The sequence below is a fragment of the Coturnix japonica genome, chromosome 8, assembly GCF_054131305.1.
Source record: "Coturnix japonica strain WE chromosome 8, WE-NBRP24, whole genome shotgun sequence".
Lineage (NCBI taxonomy): Eukaryota > Metazoa > Chordata > Aves > Galliformes > Phasianidae > Coturnix > Coturnix japonica.
In genome coordinates this window covers 12,480,409-12,502,155 of record NC_140670.1, presented here as the reverse complement: position 1 = coordinate 12,502,155, position 21,747 = coordinate 12,480,409, and positions in this window count along the sequence as shown.

Below are 21,747 nucleotides of genomic sequence, written 5' to 3'. Positions count from 1 at the left end.
TATAAAGGTTGAGGGAGTTGGGCTTGTTTAGCTTGGAGAAGAGAAGGCTCTGGGGAGACTTCACTGGGGCCTTACAGTAGTTGAAGGATGTTTACGAGCAGGAGGGAGACTAGCATTTTACAAAGTCTGGTAGTGATAGGGAAAGGGAGTCTGTCTTTAAATGGGAAGAGGGAAGATTTTGCTTAGGTATTAGGAGTTTTTGTTTGTTTGTTTGTTTTTTACTACAGAGGGTGATGAGGTGCTAAAACAGACAGCCCAGAAAGGCTGTGAATGTCCCCTCCCTGGAGGCGTTCAAAAGCAGATGAAATAGGGCCCTGGGCATCCTGACCTAGTGAGTGGCAGGGTTGGAGCTAGATGTCCTTTAAGGTTCTTTCCAACTTGAGCCGCTTTATGATTCTATAAAATGCTTTCTCTTACAGTGCAGTTTAATTGATTCCAATCTCATGCAGAGTCTTCTGCACAAATGAGTTATGCAATAAAGTTTTGTAACTGACAAATAGAACTAAAAGAGAAATGAGAAATTAAGAATTCAGTCTCATGGAAACCCTTGTGTCTCTCATTTCAGATATCAGGCCTAACCATAAAATGCTCCAATTAATACTGAATACTGCGTATTATTTGATTACAATTCAGAAAACTTTTTTTAGTAGCTCTCAGCAGGATGGCTTCATTTAAATCACCAATTTTAATCATGATTTAAGTCAGCAGGCAGGAAACCTGTATTTAAATAATTAATTTTAATTTGTTCTTAATTATTTTCCTAAAGAAAGTTCCAGTCCTGTTGTTGAGTATAAACAATGCTGATCTGCAACCAAATACATTCTTATAATATTTGGTAGTATACCTTCCGAAGGAGGATATATTAAAAACATATTTATGTATATATTTATTCATACTAATTTTTACTTTTACAAACAATAAACAATGTGTTTATCTGCTTAAGGATAATTTATTTTGTGTAGATTTTTTTATTATTTTAAGAATAATATCTTGTTTCTTCAAATGAAAATGAAACTCATTAAGGAAAATCTCCTTTTTTGGGATGAGTATATGATTTTTTTTTTTAAAGCACTTTTATAAAAGTTTGAGACCTCAACAGTAAGATGACAGAAGAGGAAGTAGCTGTAGTGAATTATCTGAGCTCAGTTTGCACCAAATTTTCAGAAGTGTTCAGATCAATGTGATAATACTTCAGTATAGCTGAACATTGTCTATCCGTTTGGACTGTAAAATTGGTCTCTCAAATCCACCTGTAGATGTCCAGGTGACTTTTGCTATATCTCGAAAGTTTTAGAACTACCAGATTTTGTCATCATATGTATTATTATTTTTTTTTTCCCCTGGATAGCAGAAGAACATTATCACTCTGCTTTCAGCACTGAATGTCATTTATAGTACAAATGATACAAACTTAATTTACTAAGTCAAAATGTTGCATAAATACAGCTTAAAAATGATTTAAACTGAAATATGAAAGAATCAGGCATACCAAGAAAACAGGTTTTTGTAGGGACAAAGCAAGGCAAAGCAATAATTCCTTCAAAAAATCAGCTCTATGTAGCTATTTCTTATGGCAGTGGCTGAATGGACATTTTAAAGGAGCCTTTAAGGATCAATTACACCATATTAGACCAATGACCTATGAACTAAATACTTCTGTTGGTAAGCTTCAACACAAATGCATCTAAAAAGTCTGGTTAAAATAAATGTTTTCTGGAATACGTGGTGATTACATTTTAATGAGGAAAGAATGCACTCTCTACAAAGTCTGTAATTAGGTATTTATCTCATCTGCAATTAGAGATTTCAAAATATCCATCACTTCAGAAAATTTTTAGATAAAATTTGCTATGCTCATTTAGTAGTCAGTTCTGGATTAGCAATACAATTAAATAGAGTTAGAATTTTAAACTATGTTTCGTTGTAGCTTATGTAAGTGTTCATGGTGTATTTCAAGAAAAGCAGAGGGCAGAACCTGCTATGGGCAGATAAACTGTATTGGCATCTAGGCTGAGCTGTGATATCCTTGGTGAAGTGTTTCATTTTATGCTTTTTAGATGACATTGGAAAAAATACTTTATTACTGAGACAGTAATAAAGCCTTGCTAATAGATTAAGAGCTGAGTTCCTTCTAGAGCCTGGGATGTGATAGGGCGGCCCCCACTGGGATGGTGCCCACATTACTTCACTGTGCCATTTCTCTACAGCAGTGCGTGCAGGAGAAAATCCCCCTCCCAGGAGGGAGTAGTGATGACAGCAGGGCTTGCTTCTGTCATTGACAGCTTCTGGCACCCACTGGAACAATCTTCCATCTTGAGAACATCTTATTTCTATGAAACCTTTGTTGGCTGAAACAAATTTGAAACAATTCAAATGATACCCTCCTAACTCAGTCTTATCCTGGTATTAGATACTGATCAGGACTGCCTGGGTTTCTTTTGCTAAGCTGTGCAACTTGACAGTGAGGGATCTCTTGTCAGGTTACTGGGATTTACCATCACAACAGGGAATGCTTTTGCTGTAACAGTGTAGTGGAAAATAAATAAATCATTCTCATCCTGCATATGGGCAGCTTTGTAAGAGTCTAGTTCAACTGGTGCCTTGTGATGCAGCAAGAAAGAGAAATCTTAATTGTCTATAGTAAGACCCTGGGAATGATGTTGGCTGTCATGTCGGATAAAAATTCATGAATCTGTGCTGTCACCATGTGAGGAAGCATAATAGAATATGGTCCCATTCGTATAAATTTCTGTTTTCTTCCCTTGCCACTTGTCTTTTTAGCTATTAAACAGGGTTAAGGGCCCTCTTGTCACTGTTATTAATAGAATCTACATCGAGGAGGCTTTTGCCCTTCTATTCCTTGGAAAGTTTCTCTCAGTGCTCAAATTAGAAGTGAAGATGAAAGCTGAAAAAATAGAGATGGAGGAAAGGGGAGATACTTAGCAGAACTTCAGGAAAGAAGACCTGAGGGAGATAAGACACGTAGTCAGATAGCAAAGGAGAGAAGGGTCTCCAAACACACCTTCTTAAGAAAAAAGTAAAAGGGGAAAACTAGATTTAAACAGATGGGTGGCCTTACTATGGAGCATGTCTTTTTTTTTATCATCATCATCTAAGCGATTCTTATTACTTTGGGGATTTGCTCTTCAGGCTTTCCAGCTCTGGGAACTGAATTTTTCCTTCAGGAGTATTACTACTAGCTCCTATAGACCTAATCAACAGAAGCCTTCAGCCCAGCAGGCAGGTGTCACAGTAGCAGTTCGTTTACAAGGTAAGCATGTGCAAGATGTGAGAAGTTCAGAATTAGTAATGCAAGTCTTCTGTCATTTTTATCATTGGACCCTGCAGGGAGGATCTGATTAAATGGATATTCAACTCTTTGCATTAATGTGCACCCAATTTTAATTTGCATATAATTAACAGCACAAAAAGTACAGTTTTATTATTTGCTGTTGGAAAGTAGATCTCTGGTAACAAGCTGCACACAGTTGCTTAAGTATGACTATTTGTTGTCTCTTCCTTGCTTATTCAGATTCCTCAAGAATATTAATTGCAACACCTTTATTTATTTATTTTTTATTTTTAGCATAAAATAGAATATCCAGGTCATTTATTATACTAAGTTGCTTTGTATATTGCTTAGTCTGGTAGGTCCTTTATTTAAGAGTAATGTAAGTTCAAACTTAGCAATGCTCAAATGCACTATATAAGTAGGTTGCAATGCCTCCTATTTAATTCTATTGAAAATACAACAGATACAAAGAACACAGTAGCACCAGTTGATAGAGCAAATTCTTAGCAGCAGAACAGTTTTTCAACAGTCACCACCATTAGCTATGCGTTTTCACCAGCAATGAACAAGAGCCCCTGCATGCTGTGTTCACAAAAATCTGTACCAATAGGGGTGATCTACTGTCAGCGCTGCTGAAGCACAGAACCCACTGCCTCACTGTGCTCATGTCCACTGTTTGGTCTCCAGAAACATTCAGCAAGTGTTGATGAATGTCAGTGTGTACCATTTTTTTTCTTCATGAGGGAATTAAGTTCTACACATTTGCTTCACACACCTTTCCATGTCAGATGCCATTCTGTCAGGAAAACCCTCTGCTGCCGTCCATCACATGGCAACAGCATGTAATGGGATACTGACAGGAAGGTTCAGCCTCCACTGGCACACCATCACCAACCTCCCCTGATACTGTGGGCCGACATCATAAAAATAATTTTCGGAGCAGCCCTTGCAGTTTTGATGAGGCATGTGGAGGCAACATAGAGTTATACAGTGTAAATTTCAGTATAAATGTCTCATTCAGAACTCAGATGTTCTGTTTACATTTTCTAGTATCCTTTTGGGATGTGCTTGGGAGCAAATCTGCTCATCTCTCTGCACCTTTGTTTCCCTTCTCACTGCTGCTTAGCTGGTCGATTTAGACACTGTAATAGAGTAAGGGGAGAACAGTTCCACCCATGTGCTTAGTGGCTTTATGGTTTTTGTTTGACATAAACTTAGTAAGAAACTTCCTTTTTTTTTTTTTTTTTTTTTTGTGTGTGCGTGTGTGTCTACAGCATTTCTGTTGTTTTACCAGCAGAGGTAACTGAACTCAGAGGGTAGCTCAGCAGCTCTTGCTTTTCTAATTGTAACAGGAGGCTGGAGCTAATTATGGTGCTGTGGCACGAAACCTTGTTGTAGTCTGGTTGAATTGATTATTTTAAGAAACATCTGGAAAATCATTCAAAATTTTGCATTAACCTATTGAGCCAATTGAAACCATAATTTGCACTGTCTGTTTCTCATTTGGATACCTACTCTATCTGCCATTTGCTAGCATATGGTCCTTGTACCTTGTCCTCCTTACTGCAGCTTTCTCACATCTGTGTGTACTGTGTTTCGTGAAGAAGATAGCAGCAGCAAATCACTGCTGGAAAGGAATTGCAGTAATTGACTAGTCTGCTCACAAACAGTTAACTCTGTGGGAGGGGTGATAGTGCTAAATGATGTTATAATGGCATTTCTACTCAAATAATACCAGCATAACAGGATTTGTAAGTAGTTTCCAAATGACCAGGAAAGGGAAGTAAGCATGCCATAAATTAGCAAATATGTTCTCTTAGTAGCAATCTGGCTTCATCGCATGCTGTCAGTGGGGCTTCACTAGTGAACAATGAAGATTACCTCAGGGAAGCAAGTTTTATGCTTATTGAGAAGTGGCACAACACCCATAAACTGATTTTAGAGTTTTCTTTAAGTACTCACGCTGAAAACCTTGTCAGAAGAAAGAGTGCTGTTTCTTTCAAGCACTGTCTTTAAAATGGAGTTGTCTTATCACTGGCAGGAGGGCACCGCTGAGGACTGCAAAAATTTGTAAAATACAAAGGCCCAGATTTTCTGAAGAGCTTAGGCATTTTATTCCTGTAATTCCTATTTAAGCTCCAAATTTCACATTCCTTATGTTACTGATGAGAAATTGGGAGGGATGTTGCTGGTAGAGCTGCAGCCATACAGTTAGAACTGTCGTGACTAGGACCTTTTCCAGTGCCTCTGCACAACAATGAGGGTTGGACAGTGCTGACTATGCATCAGTGTGCTTCTCTTTGATGGAATGGAATAGAACATTGCTCAAGGACATTCTTTGCAGAATTATGTGTGCTATACATTTTGGTTTAATCAATAACAAGCCCCTCCATAAACTGAACACATTTCTAGTCCTGTCTAATTCTTATGCCTACATTGCAACTGTTCATGGAATTGGAAGCAGCACTGGCAGAGATTTTGTTATTGTCCTAGAGGTTACATGCTCTCCTTCTATCTCACATTTGCTATGACTTTCAGTCTTTTATTACAGTTCATTAATTTGTTCGCTTTTGGTAGTATTGTGCTATGCAACACAGGCCCCACACACGTGAAAAGAATGTTCTTTGGCTCTTCCAAGCCAAACAGCACATGGTTTTCAGTGAAGGTGGGCTTAATAGGGTGTCTTGAGGGAGCACTCTCTGGTATATGTTCTCCTAAGCTGTCTCTGATGTAGAGCTTTCAGCAACTGTTAAGTGATTTGGGAACATGGAATTCATTTGGTTGAAATTGTTCTTTTATTTGTTATGTACTCTCTGGCTATGAATACATTTTTCTTTTTTCTAAATAACAGAGCTATTTTTCAGAACACTGAAATGATTTTGTCTTATTTATGTTTGCAGTATACACAGTAACTAGACTTGCTATGCTGGCAAACTTAATCTACTCAAATATCTGCACCTTTATCTGAGTAGGCAGAAGTATATTTGAATGAAGATATGAATAGTAACCAAATACTACAGAACTTTGAGATATATGGGATAAAGCAAGTGCAGTTTAACTACAGAAAGTTGGAGGCCCTGAAAATATGAGGGAATTGTAATAACCTATTTTCAGAATCTGACTTGGGAAAAAACACATTTTTTTCCAATATTCACTCTTCTAATTTAGTAGAGGGAATCTTTTACATGGCTGTTGTTGCCAAGGTAACCATTTCCTTCATATCCATGTGTTCAGCACGTGTGTATCACTTTATCTCTTTGCTCTCAGAGGCAATATCATGACATTGCAATTGGGAAATGATTTTTTTTTAAAGCATATAAAACCTCTTAACATCTAAAGAGTTATTAAATGATCTTACTCAAGAGAGTCTTAAATTATTCTTCTGGGGTTCTTGTGTGCTAAAGCTCTGAATGTGTTTGAGTCTTGTTATCTCTTCAGACTTGATGTAGAAGTAAATTTAAAATAAGTGAGTTTGTGTCAATATTTTATTTCAAATGCATAGACAATATTAGTGGATTACACATACACATATGTAAGAAGAGATGAATTCTGCTTACATATGTATGCAGCATGGACTGACAAAAAGAACACTAAAGGGATCTTGCCACCTTTAACTTCTTTATGGCTGGTACCAAATTCTATTAACTGTCCAGCTACCTGTTCCTGCTTCATACCCAGCCATATGAGCTGTTGGGATCAAACAGGAATGTTCACAATAGGAGTATTATGGTACCGTGATGACTTGAGCAAAACAAAAACTTTTTTCCTTGGTATCTTTTATGGTGACTAGCAAGGAATTAATGGCTTAGTCTATTTCAATATTTATAATTTCCACTGTTAAGGGAATACGCATGCAGGTAAAAAAGGGACTAAAAATTACGGTGCATAATGAGTACATTGTACACCTCACCTGAAACACCAGCACAACAATTTTTAGAAAAATTGAGCTACTGCAGTTACTGTAGTACCATCAGCATGCAATATTTTGCAGTTTGTACTTCTAAATCTTAGCCTTATGAGAGAGGAGGGTAGAAAAATAAGACATCTAAATCTAGCAAGCTCATGGACGTTGCTTGAACGAATTGTTTTGTGCAAGGTGAAAGAAAATTCCTAAGCCCCAGTAAGGTGTCTTCTTAATTTGATGAATAAATCACCAAGTTGTGGTTGTACTTGCCACAGGTCTCCTTCAAAGATCATCCACCTTGAGTGATGGGGTAATCTGTAATAGGGCTTCATACTTGTCACAGCTATTTTCCATGTCAATTTTCTTGATCTAACAGTTTAAGGACTTGGATCAATCTTCAGAGAATATTATCAAATACTAGAAAAAGAGCATAAGTTTCTGATTAATAAGCTCAAAGCTGAGTTATAATTAGTAATGTGTGTGGTGTTGTGATTAAACCTGATATAAAGCATTAAATAAAGGATTTTTGTAATTTTGCTACTTGTTAGCATACAGGAAGAATTAGGCCTGAAGTGGATTTGAACAGGGTATATTCTGTACCACAACCTTACCTATGTTAGGAATGTTGTCTACATTCTGGATGAGTCAGGCTGCTGTCTTCAGATCTACCTCAGAAGCTGGAATCAAAGTTGTGTGGATGTGTGTATGAAGAACATTTAATAGTGTCTCCAGAGCTATTTACTGCATCCTTTCCAGACTTCTGCTTTAGCAACTTATCATTTGAGGTGGTAGTTGGTGCTGAGCAAGTCTCCTTAAGCGAAGCTACAATATCAGTGTGGTGTTTGTGGTGGAAGTTGTTTCCTTTTAGCTGTCAGTTTTATCATCAAGAACTGCTGTGCCACAACACTAGTTACTAATGAGTGAGGGCTGATTTTAAGTCCAATTGTTGAACAAACTGAGGAGAGTTAGTTCCTTACAGTGAAGCAATTAGTCCCTAGTGGTTTTTTTTGTCCATAGGCACAAATTCTACTCAAGTTAAATATACACATACACTAATACTTTTAACTTGAAAACCAAAGTTGGATTTATTTTTCTTCAAAACTAGAAAGGAATATGATCTTTTACTTTCTGTTATTCCTGAGCAGTTAAAGTTTTATTTCAAAATATTGTTTAATTACTTTTTCAGGTAGAGCTTATAGTGGTCCACTGTGGGTTTTTTTCCTGCTTTCTCTAAATGTGTCAGGATCCCTCAAGCTTTCCTACCTCCCATTAACTGTGCTAGTTAGACAATGTCTAGAGAAGTGAACAAGTTAATGTGGTGATGTGTCTGCAGTTTTGTTATGAGTTCGGATATCAATGGAATGTTCTGAAAGTCACTTGTATGAATAGGAATTTTCAATTTGTTTCTACAGGCTTTGGCTATAGGATGTGTGCAAACCCTTGGATGTATATACACACAAAATGCAGAGACCTAACACTGAAAGCTTATTTACAAAGTAAGATGAAGTCTGATTTTTATTCATTATTTATTTATTTATCATTTATTTATTTATTTTTAAGATTTTTTTAAACAAGTTGATGATCTTTGGAGCTGCTTTTTTTTTTTTTTTTTTTTTTCCAGAAAGCTATCTCAGCACTTTAAAACTTAACATCCAGATGGTTGTGTTCTTTTTTGACAGTTTGTTTTGTTTTTCCTTTTATCTTTCAAGATTTCAAAGGTGGTACAGTATAAAAATATATATACTGCAAAATTCCTTCTGCTTGGAAAATCCTGGGACTCAGTTACCATGTAATTACTTAAATAATTCAGTAATGATTGTAGACTACTTAAAATAATTTATTATTAACATAGAACTAATATTATTGGTGGTGCAAAATTTGAAGAAGGGAGTTCTCGGTCCAGTATGTAGACAGACACCTCCTGGTCACAAACCACGTCTGTCTACTTACTTTGGAACTACTTCTGTAGTTCCAAAAGGATCTCTAATGGATCTCCCTGGGTGTCTGTGCGACTCAACCTGAAGTACAAAGCCAGTGGGTGATCAGCATGGCTATGATAAAGTTTTGGGTATAACTCAGGAAAGACGTTCTTCTTCCCTAATTTTGTCCCCTTATTTTATGACTTCTGTAATAAAAGGCTGGTTTCCAAACCACTTCATTCTTAAGAACATTTTATGCTCTATTTGTGTGACAGTTAGTGTGACATTTATAGCATATAGTTAGAAAGTAAACAATTTGTATCGAGTATTCATTTGAATATTTCTATTTTAATTGGCAATTTAGCCTTCTGGTTGGAAAATCTACAGCAACTGATGACATTAATGGTAGTACCTGATTTAATTTTCTTTTGCTGCTGGGAACATGGGAACAGGCAGACTTACAGCAGTGCCTTACAAGAAGAAGAGTCAGAAGAATCACATAAGTTCGGCCTTGGGAAATGCATTCCAAAAGTAATGATAGATATGCTTGTTAGATGATTCTCTGTAGAGCAAATACTTCTGAAACTCTGGATTTTCACAAAATCTAAGATGTGTTGAGACAACTGCTGTGTTAGGAATACTGTCATCTTATTTGAGTGAAATGAGATCACACTGATTCTTCAGGGTCCTATAAAGAATTATTATGATTTTTCTTTCTTATTATTTGTGGATTTGCAATTGTCATCCAAGGAATGAAAAACATAGGTACAGTCTGTCTGTAGTGACAAACTGAGACTGCAATGGTGTTAAAGGAAACATAAGTGAAACTTAACAAAAAAGTGGCTGAGAAGAATGTGACAGAAATGGCTTTTATGCTCTGGTTTTACTGGGGCCTAGTTTTACACAGTTCAAATCAAGCCTTTCAGAAAACTTATAATAGAAACTGATTTTTTTTTTTTTTTTTTTGAAATATCTAATTATGGTCAAAGAATAATTGTTTCAGGATGAATTCAAGTATATGTTCTGTATTTTGCTTTATCATTTGCAAGGTAAGACTGCATTAGTTTTGGGAAAATAATGGTATGCTTTCATATTGTATGAACCAAACTAAAAAGGTTAAGTCTTAGTACTAATGCTCTGCATTTGATAGAGAGGTATCTCTGGATGGAGAAAATGTGATCAGGGGAATAAATATAATGACCTATGCATGTGTTTTTCCTAGTTTTCTAAACAACTTCCTCTCAAATACAAGTTCAATCTAAGAATCTCATGAGTTAATTGAAAGAGTGATGTTTGTACCTGCTCTCTTCATTGACAGCTGTTACTAATTAGTCAAGTTCATTAATTAAAAATCCTTCTTTAGTTAGAGGAGAATAGATAGGTTTGTTGTTGTTGTTGTTTTGTGGCATTTGAGCACAATACGCCTGTGGGTAGAATACTTTCATTTGGGAGTACTGAACTTTAGCTGTAGCCATGTAACTCCTTGTTGGAGGCTCAGCAAAGAGACAGGTGGGATAGCAGAGAACATTTAGTGCAGAGGCTAAACTTCCAGTAGATAGTGCTGTGTGTCCCACTCCCCTGAGCTGGGGTAAATGTATTTCTGCAAATACTAGCCTCCAGTTGACTTTGGACATCAATTTTCCTTAAACCCCAGCATATAGATACTATGATGTCTTGTAAGAGTATGGGGGAGGAGAGTGGCTTCTTTATGGGTTGCTGAGGGCACATTAGGCAGCATATGCATATGGCATAATCCATTTGGAGTGCCTGTACTAGTTTCCCAAATTCATTACTTCTGTTCTGTGGAGTGGAACCACTTCATAATTTTCCTTAGTTTAGCAGCCAGCTTCCCATAAGCAATTGCGTGCTTTGTGCCTCCTTCCAGAGCATGTTGCTGTGATAAATCCCAATACTAATTCCAGAAACTAGGAGTTTTAGTGTATGTTACTGTCGCACTCTTGTAGAAGCTCAGATTGCAAGTCACCCTGGGAGGTGTCAGGATGGCTGTTCTGATTAGTTTCTCTGCTGGGGACAGATGAAAGAGGAAACCTTTCTGCTCCCTTTCCCCCTTAAGCAGCTTTGAAGGACAAGGCATTTGCTTGCCTGACTACAATATTAATCCTTGCGTCTTAACAACTTTACTATTTCCAATGGCATTTTATTGTTGTGTACTAGATTGATTATGCTGTAGGGCAGTCCTCAAAAGTTGAGGGTGCCCATGGACTTGTTGGGTGTTTCAGATGCGTTCTGGAAGTGTAGCTGTCTAGTTGTTCTTGATGGTATACCTGTTACAAGTTAAAGTGATTGTTTATATTAGAATCTGCCTGTACTTAAAAATAGAAAGTATTTAAGCACCATAAGATTGAAATAACAGTAAAATAGTACTGCAGATTTGTAAGGTCACTGAAAGAATAGTGGCATTAGCAGTGGTGTTTTTTCCAGGTTGAGGTAGTAGTCATTGATTCAACCTACTTACATTATGCTTTAAACCACACAAATACACATATGAAAGTAGCTGTTTGTGGTCTGGTTACTGAACTTATCCAGTAGCAACAAAGCAATTGGAAACAGAGGAATTGGTATGTAAGGGGTATGCCACTAATATATTAACAGTAGGTGATTGTGCGTTTTCCTCTTGACCTTCAACAAAACATGCTTGAAAGGACATGTTTGCAAATGAGATGGGTGTAGTGAAATAGTAGTTGTTTGTTTCTGTAGTGAACCTATGTGGATTTTCTGTTCCTTATCACTGACAATAAAACAAAAGTAATCTGTGAACTCCTCATGTAAATTATTTCAGTGAGAGATTTGTTTATTCTGCTGTAATCTATGCTTAGAGTAACAATGTATCTTGTCTTGAATTTATGTAGTTCCTAGTAGAAATATGGAGTCCCCTTGTATCTTAAGCATTGCTTGAAAGGCAGACTCTTATCTGATTAATATTATGCCTTGGACAAATTTTGGCAATATTAAGAAGATGTTTGAGCTATATCAGCAGGAGGGAAAACATTCCCAATACACAGTCAGGATCTAACCAATAATAGCTAATAGATCTGTAATTTCCTTTAGTTTGGCTGAACTTTAACAGTAACTCCTAGGAGTCCCAAAGAGCCTTTTTGAGGATGTTGCTGGTGATTCTCTGGTGCTGTGTTGGGATAAATAATGGGTGTGAAGAACAGACAAATGAAACAAAAATGGAAAGAAAACTGGGAACTTCATTAAAAAAAAAACCAAAATGTTTTTCTTGCAATATGTCCACTGTAGAAATTGTTGTTCAAACTACCCATTTCATTTTGCTTGGTATTTGTTCCACAATAGCTTTGGGTATAGTGCATTTACAGCTGTGTATGCACACACAAGTATTTGATTCATCTGGCTTTTCCAGGTACTTCAGATGGTATTATTTATGAATCTAGCATGGATTATGTAATAGAGCAGTAAAAAGATATGATACCAGACTTCTGCTGTCCTTTTACAAGCCCAAATGAGCTGAAAAGTTCTTGATTCTTTTCAGATTGAGATTCCCCACTGAGAAGCCCCTGCATATAATTTACAGTGTAGTCTTCCTGGATGATCCTTTCTAGTTCATGGACATGTATGAGTGTTACAAGGTGTTACAGAGCTTGCTCCTGTTTTTTGGCTGGCACAGGGGATGCTGGAGTGTATAACAAATGGGATTAGTCCAGCACCATCTCCTAAGCTGCAGAGGGACAGAACTGGGTAGTGGAGGAAACTTCTGTTTCAAGAAGCATTGGAGAAGTAAAAGCAAATTCTGAAATCAAAATAAATACTTGCTAACAGTAGTAGAATGGAACTATTTTATTTTTGAAAAATATTGTCAACGTATTTTGGCTGTATAGGAAGCTCCCCCTTTGCCTCCTCTCTAAAATGTTCTCAAAAAAAACCTTTTCTGAATAATGGGATTAGGGTTTTCCAAATATTTTAGTTTTTATGGAGAACTAGAGAGCATTAAATCTTCTGAAATCAGATGTTCTGGGAAGAAACTTGCTTCAGTGCAGCCAGATCCTTAAGACAATGAAATTTGCCCATGGTGAGGAGAAAATGTCTGTCCTAGCTTGTTTCTCAACATTATCTCCAGATGTGAAAGCATGGATTGGGTCCAGAAGTAATGCCTTAGTGCATGTCCCATTTTCACCTGGGATTCCGGGCTATGCCCTTTTTATCTATGCTGTTTCCTGATGGATTATCCCACATCTTGTAAAGAACTTATATCTGTCAGGAGATGCAGATTTGCTGGAGATTGCATGTTGGCAATTCTGATGAGAGCACCTTGATATGAACCTTTTTGTCAGGCTTTGGACTCCCCTGAACATTGAAAAAGGACCCAATGGTTTTGTTGATTTATCAAATGGTTGCTCACTTGCTTCAGAAGTGGACTACAAAACAATACTACCTTATGCCATTGTTGCTTTGCTGAGTCATTTTTACTCTTCTCTTACTTTCATATCTTTAATCTTATTTCAAGAGAAAGTGTGATTAAATTATGTTGCTTTCCAGTATGCTGTATTTGCTTTGTAGATGCTTTTCAAGACTGAGGTTAAGAGTGTTGACCTCATTGAAATTGGTAGAATTCTTGCCTTCAGGGGCAAACATTCCCTGGAAGAATTTCTTGTCCAAAAGTCTGCTTAGTACTCAGAATTCATCTCTGAAGAGTTATACTAGTTTACAAAGTACACTTCACTCCTATTTAAAAAACAAATATTAAAAAAATCATGCAAAAGCACAATCTCTACTGCCATCACCACATAAGAAATAAAACATCCAACCAATCAAAACAAAACTCCAGAAAGCAGAACAATCAGCAAAACTCCAAAACTGAATCTTTAACTGAAGTAGTACTTCTCCCACTATTTGTAGACCTGCTGCCAATTAGCAGCAACAGTTTGAGTTAGCCTAGTGGATAAGAACGATGCACTTTGGAAAGAGAAGTTCTTCACACACTGTAAAGAACTCTAAAATGCTAAGTACGTCCAGAAATGGAAATACTTTTTTGTTTCTACAATATCTTAATAAGAAAAATCCATGTTGTATTAGTTTCTTGCGTTTGTTTTTATATTAATAAATCTTCAAGGAAAACATTTTTTTTTCTTTTTTTTTTTTAATAATTTAACACCTTCTTAAGACATTTAAAATATTTCAAAACAGTCTTAAGCCATTGCATTCATTTGTTAGGATACCATCAAGTGATGTTAACAGATACACTGCTGTTTTGCGGTAATTCCATTATCATTTTAAGTCAATGAATTCTATAAAATAAGGCCACACACTTAATAATGGTACATCATTTCTGGTGTTCCTTCCTTCCTGTTCCTTTTAAGGGCATTGTAAAAATAACTCAAGTTATGATTCTGCTAATCTTCCTGCCTTGAGGGCAAACTTTCTTTCCTGGATTTTAGACAGGAAATTAGTGCTAATGAAATGTGTGCGATTAACAGAAATGTGAATAAAGAATTGCGCTAAAATGATAGAAGAGAAGAAATAAGCCTCAGGACTGTGGACCTCCATTTTGCCCCTTGGCTGTGACACCCTGGTCATGCAGGTGGGAAACAGGGTGCTGATAAGCCTCTGCTGATGTTCAGGCTCTGGTCTTGCTGAAGAATCTGAGGGCAATGTTACAGTCTTGCAGGGGACTTGATGTTGTGTAGTCTGTCACCATTCTATTATTTTCATTTATCCAAGAGGTGGTGAAAAAAGATAAAAGTAACCAGCGTTTTACTATCTGAACTCACAAGAGCTGTGCTGGTTTGAAATAGCTGTGAGGCCACATGATTGTCTTATATTTGAAATGGGCAAAGTTTTCCAAATAGGAGTTGTGAGTTGTCATTTTCTTAAGTTCTGCATTTCATGCTGTCTTTTACTTAAAGATGAGCAAAGATTTACAAAACATCATTATTTATATTCTACAGGGGTTATTCTTGTTTTCTCAGACTTGATATTTCTGGTTTATAAACAACATTGGCAGTTGGATTGCCTCAGATGTACTATCACTAATACAGAAAGTGTATCTGCATTATTGATTATTGCTATAGTCAGTATAGATACAAGAAGGCAAGAGGAAAAAATCCATGGTGAGCAGACTGCAATTGTTCTATTAACTAGACAAAGATCTGATTTTGAAATACTCATTGAATAATTTCTAATACTGAGAAATTTAAATCATTTTAAAGTATCACATTAAGCAAATATAAATCACTAGTACCATCTCTTGAGTTATGGAGGGGGGAAAAAAACAACCCCAAAAAGTAGATGCAGCCACATTTCACAATAGATGTTCACCTTCCATTTTCTTAAGAGTTTATTATTCTTTGCGTAGGTTTAGGTATCCTTTTCAATTACAACTTTGTGAATGCCCATGTGTTATAGCAGAAAGTATATTTTTCTGACTTTCTTCTTGAAGTACTCCATCTAAGATAAACTTTAAATGGTACACTGCTCCCCCAGGTTTTTGTAATTGTGAAGGTCACTTGAATTTTTTCTAGTAAAAATTAAAATCAAGTATGAACTTAGCTCAACAGTGATCTTACTGTATGCAGTCCCTTAAAAGCAAGCATGATCATCAGAAGCCCAAAACTCTGTTTAAATTATGCCATGATGCTGGAGTGTGATATTTAACCAGAAGGAAAGTGAAGTGCTCTGTGCAGATGGGAAGTTCATAGGACATTGTTAGATGCTGAAGATACATGAACATATTTTACAGACAGGGATGGAGATGGACACTTACTCAGTCTCACTTCTCTGGCTTTAATACTGCATAATGTTTCGGGAGCTTATTAAACATTTACAAAGTTCATCACATTGTCTAGTATTCATTCACTAAATCTATTCAATAATACAGTAACATCCTATGTAGACCAGTCTCTGTTACATAGCAAGAGAGCTTTTTTTCCTGGTCTGGGACGTGTACAGAAAATCTCTACAGTGTCCTACTAGTGTTGGACTAGTATGGTGTTCAGCCAGAACATTCCACATCTGATAGTGGATCCATGTTGGTACCCCAACTTGATGGAGAAGCAGGGAGGTGCATGTGGCTCCTTGCAGATTCTTCCTGGTAATTCTATGTGCATTTAATAAGCCTCAGCATATTTTTAGTTTTGTTTCTCTCTGAGCTTTTCCCCTGAGCTGGGTCTCCTTGGTTCTATTTAGCTGAAATGTAACTGTTGCTTCTGAGTATCACTGGGCATTTAAACAGCTTTGGCAATATGTTGCACTTTTTTTTTTTTCTCTTCCATTTTCTCCCTAAGTTCGTTTTGAATCCTCCGGTGAGTTCTGGGAATTTATTTGTTCAGATTTTCCCTACGTTCCTTAAAATCACTTGGATTTCTGAGAAGCCTTATGTTCTCCAGAAAATAAGGTCAAATTTTGAGACTAATACTTGGCATGTCACATTTCTAACACGTGATAACCTTTCCAGTAGTCAGCACTGCCACAAGTCATTTCTTTCCCACTTTATCTTTGAGAACTTTCTGTTCTGATCATTGGCTGGCATACAGGCCATCTATAGATTTGCTCCTTCAGTAAATGTTCATGTATTCAGATTTTGCTTTGAACAAGCATCATTTGAAGAAATGTGTCAAGTGCTGGAGTGTGCAAGGAGTGTTCAGTTATGTTTGCTAGAGATATTTCTAACACTGAGTGAATGGACATAGTGTTTATATGTGAAATTCTCCCAATCTGCAATGTATTGGATGCTTGGCCCTAAACTAAGAAACAGTTGGAATATCTTTTCTCTGCAAATGATCTTGTGAAGATCAAGCATTATTATTCAAAAATGTAATAAGTTTAATTCTGTTCAATAAGAAAGTGTTAGAAATAATGGGGTAAAATACTGAGAAGAGTGAAAAACAGAAAAAGCCATACTGGACTGTTTACCAAAATAGGCTTATCTCCTGATAAATGAATTGTTGCACATATTTACAAATACCCTAAAAACCACAATTAAAACTAAACCTGTGTATTGTTTTCAAAGGATTTCTTTCAATGTGAATTGCAACTAGTAAAAAAAGAGATTAAATCTTCAAATAATTTAAAGAGCCACAACTTAAGGGAAACCAATATCTGTGTCTACAATTAGCATAGTGAGAGTCTTCCCCTCATTACATTTGAATAAATTTCAAGAATTTGAAAGAAGAAATGACATAGTGGTCATGTGCAGCACTGAGACCCATGCCTTAATGTATTCATTTGATGAATTCCTTTATACTTGAAAGCATACAATAGTATTTTAGTAGTTTTTTGATTTGTTCTCAGAAAGCAGACAGTTCTGACTGAAGTTTTAGGTGTTCCTCTCAAAAAATCAGACATTGTTTAAAAACAAAAATGTAAATGAAATTACAGAGCACTACCAACTACTACCAATATAAATGCCATTCTAAATAATGATTCAAAATTAGGAAAATGTTTCTTAACATTAATGTTCATTGTTTGACATGCCAGTGGCTTAAAGTGAGATTCCTTGAGAGCAGTAGGAAATGGTGTTTTTAAGAGAAGATTGTTTTATTGCTGGGTATTAGGCTATCTCTCCTTGTGATCTCTTGCTACATACTAGTTTTCAGTAATAGGTATTAAAAATTCTCTCCTTCCTGCAGACCAGCAAAATTAACTGCCCAATGATTCAGATTTGTATTTAATTTTGCAGTGCAATGTGAATATTTTTGTATGCTTTGCACTTCTGTCTTTGTATTTCATATATGGAATACACATGACAACCAGCTAGGTTGGATTTGTGTGGTCATCCTACTGTCTTCCGGGGGAAAAATGTTTTTAAGAATTAACTTAAGCTGTTGTGATTCTGACTAGTCCTTTAATGCTTGGAACAGGTTCAGATTCCAAAATTCAATCCCATTGGCTTCAACAACTTAAATAATATGTGTGTATATATTTATATATATATATAAAATTGTAACAGCTGCATTGTTTATTTCATTAAAACCTTTTGGGATTCCTCAGGTTGTGCATTTTATACAGAAAAAAGTGAGCTGTTTTTCTTTTTTTCTCTTTGAGAGAGATTTTTTTTCATCTAATAAATCTGAGTACAGTAAAAAATCATGTACCCTTTAAGTGGTAGAAGTATCCTGCTTCTTTAAATGCATAACATTAATCTTAACATTAAATGAACTGTTTGTTGCACTGTATATTACTTTCATGGTTTTTTTTTCGTCCACAGGTTGATAAGCACATGGATAGGATGGTAGGTCCAAAGCCTGTCTTTATTCTTTTTTCCACCAAATGGATCAACAGCATTATAAAGGAAAATAAATAAACAAATTTCTGCTCAAATACTATTAAATTAATGCACACCAAAATCCTGGAAAGATATCCATGGGTCAGTTAGCAGTTCAATTTCCTTGTTGATTTAGACCACAAATTCTCAGCCACAGAATTTTGGTGAGCTGTGCTTGCTATGAGGAAGACACAATGTTTTAAGTAGGAAATGAAGTCGTTTATACAATGTGCTTATAGTGCAACAATCTCTGGTTTGTTCTCTGCAATTCCTTAGAGGCAACAGGTTGTAAAAGCCAGTCCTCTGTTCCATGTTTTCTGTTATTTCTATGCAGAAAAAGGAAAAAAAAAAAAAAAATAAAAAAAAAATAGCTGTATTTAGCTGTAAATAGCTGTAGCAGAAAGTATCTAGTATTTAGATTTGAATAAATCATCTGTCAGGAATATCCTGGTGTTCTTCTGTGACTGTATAAATAAAATATAATAGTTATGTTTTATACTGGAATGTGAAAAAGATTATATAAATCATTATATACACTATTATATACACTTTCAAGATGTGATATTCTCCCCCACTTCATCCTGAAGGAGTTCCTTAAACCATCAAAACTGAAGTAAAATCACCTCATGGTGATCTCTCTTTTTTTTTTTTTTTTTTCCCAGGCATGAAGTTATGGAGTTGCTAATCCAGTCTTTTATCTTGTGTTCGCAATTATAATGTCAAGATTGAATAATCTACCTTTATCTCCAGGGCGACAGCTATGTAGAAACATCAAAAGGGGCAGTTTTTTTGCCAGCATCTAAAAACACTTGTTAATTGCTACCTATTGAGGCAAAGTCAAATAAAGTGGGATGAAAAACAGTATTACTCTTTGACAACCTTGTAAAAATCTCAGCAATGAAGCTGTACGTGTTAAGTATCTTAAGAACGCATTTAACTGAGATCAAGACCATACTGGTCATACGGCAGGCTCTCTACAAAATACCATATAAAAAAATGCACTGATGGTTTAGAAAGTTCATTGTTGGAAAGAAAGTATTGCTTCTATTTTCCTGTTGAAATTTGCTGAGGTTATTTAGTAGTAGTTTTCATATACAGTGTGAAGAAAAAGCTGTGCTGGTATAACTGCCTTCAACATAAAAAAATAACTTTTGATTTTTGTGATCTTTTCACATCTTAAATTTCAGCTTTATGCTGTTTTCACTACTGTTGGCCTTACATGACCTAATTACTGTGAAGGCAGGTAGTATATGTTAATTTGACCTGTAAGAAGTACCGTGGTACAGCAGAGAATGCTAAGTGTGTTAACCATATGTCTATGCTTCTTCTATGCTTTGAGGTGACAGTTCTGCATTGAGTGTAGGTGTCTGTGTAGTACTTTTGAAGAGGCAGTCCAAGTGAAACTATGTAAATGGATGAGTAGTGTTCACTCCATAGACTAGAGTGCCATATGAGAGAGCTCCTTAGATCTAGACAGTAGGCTTAGGTCCACAGCCAACTGAGGCTGCCACTTCTTCTTTTACAGTGGTGCTGTATTAGGACTTAAAAAATCTACAGAAGTATAGTACAAATTAGCAATCATGCAACCATCTTGCTAATACTGTGGTGAAAGTAAATACTTGATATATATTTATGACTGGTGGATCACTCTGAGGTTTTCAGATAATAGACAGGATTTCCTATTTCTTCTTTTCATGTGCTTTTGTATAGTATACTGTTATTTATATCACAAAACGCACAGTGTAAACTATGTAGGTCACTCCAACAGTAATTCCTCCTATGTATTTCTGTGGAAAGTACAACACATACAAAGTGCACAATAATGCTATTTGTTAGTGCAAATTCTCATCTTCAAATCTTCAAAATGCCATTTTTCAACACAGCTACTACCATTAACTATACATTTTTCACTAGGAATGAACAATACATGCATGCTGTGCTCATAAAAATCCGTATCAGCAAAAGTTAACCACTACCACAGTCACCACTGCCAGAACACACCACCCGCCAACTCACTCTGCTCATGCCCACTGTTTAGTCTCCAGAAATGTTCAGTCATTGTTGATGGGTGTCAAAGGGTGCAATTTTTATTTCATTTGTTTTTTAAACATTGGTGATGTTCTTAAAGAAGATCTCATAATGATTTTGAAGTGTAGAAATAATTTCAGAGACTTTTTCTTGATGAGCAGAAGGACTTTCGTCCGTAGTCACCACATTTTTACATTTTGAAAATATGGGATTTGGCAGTGGTTGCTCCTGGTATCCCTGCAGGAGCTGAGGGGGATGATAATACTTATGATACAAACCAGTCACTCCTGCCAACAACTTAATTTCACCTGTTTGCCTACATTTACTGTATTTATGCCTTCTGCTGTCTCAGAAAATCTAAAAATAAAGGAAGGCTAGAATGTGGAAGTGAGATAATAGCATCTCTTGATAATACAGAATCAACAAATGGAATGCTCTTTCTGTTTGCCTTGTCTTGTTGGCAAGAAAACTGCAGATAAAACATTTTTACTCCAGGTTTTGAGTTTGATTCTCTACATGCATAACAGAAATACCAAGTGCGTGTCTTTCCCTGTGTTTGCCTCATCCCTTTTACTTGCATAAGAAAGCAAGAGATCGCTGTGGTTAAATGAGGGGCCCTGTGTTTTTACTGAAAAGAGCTTGAAGGGGATTACAAAGATGCCATTAAAAAATCATGGAGCTTTAAAATGAATCAAGCCTGGTAAAGGGAGCATTGTAGCGCTTCTGCTTTTAGAAAAGCAGTACCCATTAATGATAACGCATAAAAAACAAAGTTCATTATTAAACTCAGTGGGATTTGTATGTTTCAGTGGTGTCAAACTGTGAATGCTGTATATTGTTTTAGGCTGGAAGGGAAGTTACTGTTTGAGTTTGTTATTGTTACCTGATTAGGTTTTGGAACTGTTGAGGAAGTTTAAATAAGGTACTAAAGGAGGAACTTGACAGGCTTTTAAGATAGATCTAGCACTTGAATAGCTTTCGGAAGTTAAACCTTGCAAGTGCAGGACATCAGCTTTGTAGTGCAAATACCCCTTCTGTCTTTCAGACGAGTGTCGAAAATTAAATCATTAGATACATCCACAGTAGCATCGGGATGCTCCTAGTAAAGCCAGGGTCCTCAGATGAACTTGCACTGAGTTGGTCTGAGTCTTCTGCCTGCAGCACTTCCAAGTACATTTATGCTGGAAAGCATTGTAAGTGGAAGTGTTTTAAGTGTCCTGTTAATCAGGTGTATTGCAGACATAATGGCACAATAACATATCTGTAACAAATCTGAGAAAAGTGATCTGTAGAACTTGATGTGTTCCAACACTATTGAAGCATAAGTCATTGCTACTCAGCAGGACTGACAGGATTGATCAAC